This window comes from Penaeus monodon, unplaced genomic scaffold (genome assembly GCF_015228065.2).
Source record: "Penaeus monodon isolate SGIC_2016 unplaced genomic scaffold, NSTDA_Pmon_1 PmonScaffold_4741, whole genome shotgun sequence".
In the NCBI taxonomy this organism is placed as follows: Eukaryota; Metazoa; Arthropoda; class Malacostraca; order Decapoda; family Penaeidae; genus Penaeus; species Penaeus monodon.
Window position 1 is genome coordinate 5,895 of NW_023659599.1, and position 6,606 is coordinate 12,500.

A 6,606-nucleotide genomic window follows, 5' to 3' on the forward strand; every position below is an offset into this window, starting at 1 on the left:
TTTGTGAGTGTACTTAAGTCGACCTCGAGTGGGGGAGATGAGCCGCCTAATTTAAGCATATTAATCAGCGGAGAAAAGAAAACCAACCGGGATTCCTGAGTAAGGGCGACGAAACGGGAAGAGCCCAGCGCAAGCTGGCGTCCTTCGCGGGGGCTCGGGGGTGGCTGCGTCGGGAGAGGTCCTGCACGCGGCTTTTCGAGCCGCCTAAGTTGTTCATGAATGCCTTCTCATACCACGGAGGGTGTCAGGCCCGTGTGGCCGGAACGGGACTTCCTCCTCCTCGGTTCGCGGGGAGGGGTTTCGGGAGTGCGGGAAACGGGCCTCCCTGAGAGTAGGTGCCTGAAACGCACTAAAGCAGGTGGTAAACTCCATCTAAGGCTAAATATCGACACGAGACCGATACGAACAAGTACCGTGAGGAAAGTTGAAACAGAAACCCTGAGAGAGAGTTCAAGAGAACGTGAAAACCGTTAAGAGGCGAACGGGCGGAGAATTCGAAGATCGAAGGGGGATTCAGTTCGTCGGCTGCCTGGAGAACGGCAGCCAGGCGTGGCGACTTTTCCCGTTCCGGAGGCCTCGCCGAAGGAGGCCACGCGGGGAGGCGGCCCCGCCGCCTGCCCGGCGCCGCGGGCGATCGTTCCCCCCGCAGTAGGTCGCCGCGACGCGTTGGGGACACAACGGGGTCTGAGGCCCGGGTCCTGGTAGGAACCGGCGGCGCGTTTCGTCCTCCGCTCCTCGTTGGGCGGGGGGCGTTTTACAGCGCGGCCCGTCCGGGGATCCCCCGGTGCCCTGTCTGCCCCCCGACGGTCTCTCTCCGGGGCCGCCGGGAACGGGGGATGGTCCGATGGCCGCCCGGTCGAGACAAGTCGCTGGCTCCCGCGCTTCCCTTTCCCTCTCCCGCGTGGCCTTCGCGCGGCAAAGAGTCGACTCCTCCGACCGTCTTGAAACACGGACCAAGGAGTCCAACATGTATGCGAGTCAATGGGCGCGCTAAACCACGGGCGCAATGTAAAGTGACGGGCCGATTACCTCGGGAGCATGCGGGCGGCGCGCGCACCCGGACGAGTGACTGACTTTCCTCCCCGGGACGGCGCGGCTCCCTCCCGCCTCCGCACGCCCCCGCACGCCCCTCACCGGGCGGCGGGGGGGGCGCAGGTCCGTGAACTTCGCCAATGACGAACGGTTCGCCCCCCGCCTCGCGGGGCTCGGGCGGCCGGATGTGTCGGCGGGTACCAGAGCATAGATGTTGGGACCCGAAAGATAGTGAACTAGCTTGGCCAGGATGAGCCAGGGGAAACTGGTGGAGGTCCGAAGCGTTTCGGACGTGCAAATCGATTCGCCAGAGTGGAGTATAGGGGCGAAAGACCAATCGAAATATCTAGTAGCTGTTCCCTCGAAGTTTCCTCAGGAATAGCTGGCGCTCGCTTCGAACGAGTTCCATACGGTAAGCGAATGTACAGGGGTGTTGGGACGAAAATGTCCGCAGCCCATTCGCAAACTTTAAATGGGTGAGGTGCCGGGCTTGCTTCGCTGAAGCCCGGGGACGAGATCGGAGGCTAGTGGGCCAATTTTGGTAAGCAGAACTGGCGCTGTGGGAGAACAAACGTCGAGGTTAAGGGCCTAAAATTGATGCTAATTCGATCCCTGGAAGGGAGTGCTTGCTATAGGACAGCAGGACGGGGCCATGGAAGTGGAATCCGCAAGGAGTGTGAAAAATCACCTGCCGGAAGCAAGTAACCCCGAAAATGGCATGGCGGCCTCCAAGTCATCCTCCGGAACTCGACCGCCGGGCGCACTATAGGCTGCGTCGAGGAGGCTCGAGGCCCGGCGAGTAGGAGGCGCGGTGGTGAGCGTAGAAGGATACGGCGCGAGCCGGTCTGGGAGCCGACACTGGTGCGGATTTGGTGGTAGTAGCAAATGCATCGAGCTAAGCCGAACCTCGTTGACCGAAGGGAGGAGGGTCCCCGCCAACATCGCTTGGTCGTGATAAGTTCGGCCCGTAGCCCGAGGATAGCTTACCTCCGATCCCTGGAAAACGCCACAAAAAACAGTCGGAGCTCTTTCGTGGATCTCCCTGTTTTGGAAAGGGGTCGATGGCGGCACGAGCCCGAGCAGCAGCAGCCAGCCCAACCCGGGCGTGCTGGCATCCGGGGATTGTCGGGCGCGGCTGCGAAACGGTGTGGGGCCCTGTGATGATGGTTTTTGATGAGAAACCACTCTCAGGGCCTATCGCGGCCGGCGTCTGGCACACGCGCCTTTTTTTTGCCTCAGATGCTCGCTTGCTCGCTGCTCGCTTGCTCGCTTGCTCGCCTTGCGCTGTTTTTGGCCGGCCACGCCAATCCCCCGCCTCAGGCAATTTGTCGGATCCAAAACGGACAAAGGAGGAAATAAGGGAAAGAAAGAGAGAAATGCAAAGAAACGGCCAGTCAGATTTCGGGCTAAAGGAATACGGTTAAAATCCGTGACCTGGCCCGTGGGAAGACAGGACCCGTGCTTGGGAAAAATATTTAGAGTGCGGGTGGCCGTCTAACGAGTGCGGCGGCGCGCGTGGGCCCGCGCGGCGTCGTCGTCTCGTCGGAGTCTCCCCCCTCTTGGGTTGGGGTTGGCGAACGACGACAGGCACCGCAGCCGGCGCCGGCCGCCGCCCGCGATTACGACGATCCTCTCCCGATCCTTCTGTGAGAGGGCTTTCTCAGGAGTGCGGAAACTCCGCATTCGCGACCAGCGCGGGCTCGCCGACTACTCCTCCTCCTCCTCCTCGTCCTCAGGATGTGGGAGAAGAAGAAGTAGAAGGCTCGAGACCCCCAAAGTAGGTTTGTCGGCGTGCAGACCTCCCCTTCGCTCTCGGAGTAAGCGACTTTATTATTGCCGGAGACGGTTAAGGTCCGTGCGAGAGCGGAGGCGCTCGCGGCCCAACCCAACCCCCCATGGTGTTTTTAATTGCCGGTGTCCGGAGGCCAGTTGCGTGTCTGGCAACAGGCGTACTCGTTCGCCGACGCCGGCGGTAGCCCGGGGAAGAGCTTTCTTCGCTTTGTTAGGCTGCTGGAGGCCCCCAAGTTCGGTCACTTTGAGTTGGGGTGTTGGGCCGAACAGCATACGTGAGATTGTGAATCTGTGGAGCAATCCTGCTGTTGCGATCGCCAACGGTTCAGCCGTAGAGCACCGCGCAAATAAGCGCTTGGTGTCCCGTGCGCTACCGCCGGGCCTTGAAAGGTGGATGGGTAAACCCCCCTCGTACCACCAAACAACAACCGGACAGAGCATGTTTTTATATGAGAGGGGTGGGGTGGCGCGGCTTGAGCGCCGCCGTCGAAACGCCGCAGGCGAAAACACGAGAGCGGAGTTCTGCGGGGGCGGAGGACTAGCACCAGCCATTTGATAGTGTGGCACGCCAGTGGGTACAAGGGGACAACAGAGTTGGAGGGCGCCCCGGTCGGGAGGAAGAAGAAGAAGAGGAGGAAGAGGACGGAGGCGGGGCTAGTGCTCTTATTCCTCCTTCCTTCCTTTCAGCCTTAGCCCTCGGGAGTCGAGATGACTAACCAGCGCGCCCGCGTTGCGGGGGGGCAGTCGTACCTTACTCCGCATCAGGTCTCAAGGGTGTTCAGCCTCGGTCGATAGATCAATTAGGTAAGGAAGCGCGCAAGTTAGATCCGTAACTTCGGGACAAGAATTGGCTCTGAGGGGCGAAGCCATGCGGGCCCACAGCCGGAAGCGGTCCCTCGTTCCGCTGGCGGGTCGGCCGCCGGTTGCGGCGGAGGCGGCGGCGAGGAGGGGCGCCAAGGGTGCCCTGGCGGTCGGCGCCGCGGCGTTTCTGTCCGCTCCGAGGGAGAAGGACGGGCGAGGGGCGGCCTTTCACGAGGTCGCTCGAGCTCGGGACCGACCCCGCAGGGCGGCTGCAGTGCCTGCGGCTGATCGCCTGCCGCTTGGTGCCCTACCCTCCCGCTCGAGCCGCGCAGCCCGGAGCGCCCGCCGGCATCACGCGCCCCCGCGTCGCGGGTCGGGACCAACCGGAAGCGCCTCTCGGGCAAAGCCGGGGTTTCCTCCCGTTATCCCGGCCGCGGTGGCAACAGAGCCGTCTCAGAAATGGCACGGACAAGGGGAATCCGACTGTTTAATTAAAACAAGCAATGCGATGGTCGGTGAGATGCTGACGCATTGTTGATTGCTTTGCCCAGTGCTAGAATGGTCAAGTGAAGAGATCAACCAAGCGCGGGTAAACGGCGGAGTAACTATGACTCTCTAAGGAGCCCAAATGCCTTCGTCATATAGATTAGTGACGGCGCATGAATGGATTAACGAGATTCCCACTGTCCCTACTTACATATAGCGAAACCACAGCAGGGGAACTGGCCTGCAGGTAACGGGTGAAAGAAGACCCTGTTAGCGACATCTAGTTTGGCTTGTAGAGAGGCACTGAGGTGTAGCAATAAGTGGGAGGGCGCTCGCGCCACGACGATGAAATAACCACTATCTGGTCGTCTCTCTACTTACTTCGGTGATGCGGAGCGGGAGGCGTGACGGGGTTTCGGGCATGCGAGCGGGCGGCGGCCCCGGGGCTCAGCCGCCGCCCTCCTCATGCCCGTCTTCCCTAGCCTCTACCGATTTTAGACTGCAAGTGACATGAACAAGGAGCGGCCGCCTCCCGGGGGCGAAAGGGGCTTTCGCGCGGGGGCGGTCGTCGCCGCCGCTCGCGGCGGCGTCGCGGACCCGTCCGAGGACAGAGACATGGGAGTTGTGGAAGGGGCGGTACATCTGTCAAACGATAACGCAGATGGTTCCCAAGGTCAGCTAGCGGGACAGAAACCACGTGTAGAGCCCAAAGGCAAATGCTGGCTTGACCGGACTTCAGTACGAGCACGGACTGCGGAAAGCCGGCCTAGCGGATCATTTTGACTTTACGAGTTTTAAGCGAGAGGGTTCAGAAAAGTTCCACAGGATAACTGGCTTGTGCGGCCAAGGCGTTCAAAGCGACGTCGCTTTTTGATCCTCGATGTCGCTCTTACTATATTGTGAAGCAGTTTTCACCAAGCGTAGGATGTTCACGTCTAATAGGGAAACGTGAGCTGGGTTTAGAACCGTCGCGAGACAGGTTAGTTTACCCTACCGTTAACAACGTCGCCACGTCGCGGACAGGAGCCCCGCCAGTACGAGAGGCCGTGGGTCCGGAACAAATGTGCACCTCCTGCCGACAGGGCCACCAGGGGAGGGCAGCCACGTCCGGCAGGTGTTACCCCTGAAAGCCTCTCAAGGGGAAAACCGCGCTGAGCGTTAAGCGACGTGATCGCGTGCGGCGCAAAGGATCGGCTCGAGTTTACTAAACGAGTTAGACGCGAGCCCGGCGAGAGCAAGGGGAGGCGGACTGGGCCATGCAAGGGGAAAGTCACGCTGCTGTTTTGACGGTCGAAAGGGGGTAGGTACAGTCGACGGGCCGCCAACCGCTCACCATCCCGGGGGCGGTGGGCCGCCGCCACGGAGCTGAAGGGGGCCTCCCTTTGGACACCAGCTTCCTCGATACAGAGCAAACCAGTCGGTGTGCCGTACCGACGTCTGAATTACGACTGACATATCGGCATGGGGTGTTGTACCGGTTAGAGCAGGCTCCTCTTTTCCTGCGATAAGTGAGGACTCGTCCCTACGGTCGGAATGTTTGTCGCCCTCTCAACTTCTCCATACCGGAGTCCTGGTGGGCGGGGGGCGTCGTGCTGCATGCATGCATGCTGAATGCTCTCCTGCGAGGTAAATGTCACGCGCAGGAGCAGCAGCAGCAGACGCAGCAGATGCAGAAGCAGCAGCAGCGCCCCCCACCCCCCCCCCCGCAGATCGAGGGTGGAGGGAGGCGAGGAGCAGCAGCAAGCATCCTTTCTTTTTTTTTCTTCTAACACCGTGCGTTTGTGTGTGTGTGGAGGGTGGGGCCCTTTACAGAAGGAATTCCACTTTGCACGTTGCCAGCGGGCGGCTTGTTGGCCCCTTTGACTCCTCTGCGTCTCTCAGCTCTGTCTGGGAGCAGAAACAGGAGGGACTCGCCGGGTCGGCAATTTGTTTGGCCCGACGAAGAGAGGTTTTTAACCAGTCACCCCCCCCCACTCTTCCCGCGACTGAGCGGTGGCGGAGAGAAACCTATTTCTAAATATTTTTTTATTTTTTATTTTACTTTGTCGCCTTCATCGGTGAATCTATCTCCTTAATCCTTTCTTTCTTCCTTTCTTTCTTTTTACTTTCCTTTCTCTTCTCTCTGTCTTTGTGTCCCCAGCTTGCAGAGAAAGAACAAACAACAACAACAACACAAACAACAACAACAACAACAACAAAACAAACAACAATAATAATAATAATAATAATAATAATAATAAATATCAATAATAATAATAATAACATAATATATAATAATAATAAAATAATAATAATACTAATATTATTATTCTAGTATTATTATTATTATTCATTATTATTATTATTATTATTATTATTATAATTATTATTAAAATTATTAATTATTAATGATTATTATTATTATTAGTATATATTATATTATTGTTGTTGTGGTGTTGTGTGTTGTTGTTGTTGTTGTTGTGTCGTTGTCTTCCTTCTCTGCAAGCTGGGGGACAC

The 6,606-nt window shown here is 58.1% G+C and overlaps 1 pseudogene; it reads right to left on the minus strand.

Annotated features, from left to right (window-relative positions):
* Positions 1–349: 349 nt before the first annotated feature.
* Positions 350–2,715, minus strand: LOC119571011 (annotated as a pseudogene).
* Positions 2,716–6,606: the final 3,891 nt, after the last annotated feature.